Source organism: Marmota flaviventris, chromosome 11 (assembly GCF_047511675.1).
Source record: "Marmota flaviventris isolate mMarFla1 chromosome 11, mMarFla1.hap1, whole genome shotgun sequence".
Lineage (NCBI taxonomy): Eukaryota > Metazoa > Chordata > Mammalia > Rodentia > Sciuridae > Marmota > Marmota flaviventris.
In genome coordinates, this window is record NC_092508.1 from 92,732,878 (window position 1) to 92,734,692 (window position 1,815).

Here is a 1,815-nt window from a genome sequence, read left to right on the forward strand (position 1 = left end):
TCTCCCTAGGGTAGTGTCAGGTGTTGGAAAGGATTTAAAGAGGATCTTAGTCTGTTCTGCCTGACATTAAAATAAATAAATAAATACAATCAAAACGCACATACAGACCGAGTGCCTTAAACAACAGAAATTTATTTTCTCATAGTTCAGGAGATTGAAGTCCAAAGTCAAGATGGCAGCAGATTTGGCTTATTTTGAGATCCTTCTCTTTGGTTCACAGATAACCCTTTTTGCTGTATCCTCTAATGACCTTTCCTCTGTGTGAGGACATCCCTGCTGTCTCTACATGTTCAAATTTTCTATTCTTATAAGGATACAACAGCCATATTTTAACTTCATCACCTCCTTAAATGCCCTGCCTTAGCCCATTCATGCTGCTCTAACAAAATGCCTGAGTCAGGGTGATTTATAAAGAACAGAAATTTATTTTCTTATAGTTTGGAGTCCAGGATCAAGATCTCAGCAGGCTGGCAAGGGTTTGATCTCTGCTTCCAAGATAATGCCTTGAATATTACATCCTCCAGGGTGGAGGGACTCTGTCCTCACATGGCAGAAGGTGGAAGAGCAAATGGGATGACTCCCTCTGCCAAGCCATTTTCTAAGGAGACCTAATCCTATTCCTGAGGGTGAAGCCCTCATGACTTTATCACCACTTAAAGGCTCTCCTTCTAAATAGCATCACACTGACCATTAAGTTTCATCACCTCAATATTGGAGGGGACACAGTCGAACCGTAGCATGCAGTCATGCTCCCAGGTACTGGGGGTTGGAGACTCAACCTATGAATTTTAAGAGCCATCACTCAGTCTCTATCAGAGAGGTTACCTTTGGGCTGTGTCTTGATAACAGAGTCAAAAAGAGTCAGATGGATAGAACAAGGAACTATTATTGATGTTAAGGCTTATAGAGCAAAGACACAGAAATATCAAACACCCCCTCCTTCAGGGAGCTGCAAGAGGTTTTCTTGGTCCGGAAGGAGGTACGTTGAGCATTAACAAGGCTGTGTGTTTCTCTGGCCACCATGTAAGGGAAAGTAGATGACGGTTAAGAACTCAGATCCTGGGCTGGGGTTGTGGCCCAGTGGTAGAGTGCTTGCCTGACATGTGTAAGGCACTGGGTTCAATTCTCAGCACCACATATAAATAAATAAAAAATAAGGGTCCATTGACAACTAAAAAATATTAAAAAAAAAAAAAAAAAGAACTCAGGTCCTGAAGTTCCTTGTATGAGAGCTGACTTTATGCAGATTCAATAAGACAAAGTTTATTACACACATAGTGTCTACAATAAACACAATCACAAGTTCTTTCCTTCTTCTTTATGCCCTTCAGTGATTATAAATTATTTGGTTGTTAGTGGAAAAAAAAAAAAAGCTTTGAAAAGTGGTTACTAATTAGTTCTGTTGCTGTGACAAACACCTTAGATAAACAACTTAAAGGAGGAAAGGTTTATTTTCGCTTGCAATTGCAGAGGTTTCTGTCCATGCTCACTCGGCCCTGTTGCTTTGGACCTGTGGCAGCACAGTATATAATGGCTGTCATGCTTGGTGGAAGAGCTGCTCACCTTATGGTGCCTGAGAAGTGGAAGAGAGGAGAGGTCCCCATATCCCCTCCAACGGCATGCCCCAGTGACCAAACTTCCTCCCACTCGGCCACAATTCCTAAAGTTCCACCACCTCCCAATAGCACCACAAGCTGGGGACCAAGCCTGGAATACATAGGCCTTTGGGAGATGCTTCATATCTAAATTGTAGCAATGTTCAAGAAGCAGAAGATGTTGAAGAAGTCAGGGTGAGAACCTCCATACTGTGTCTAC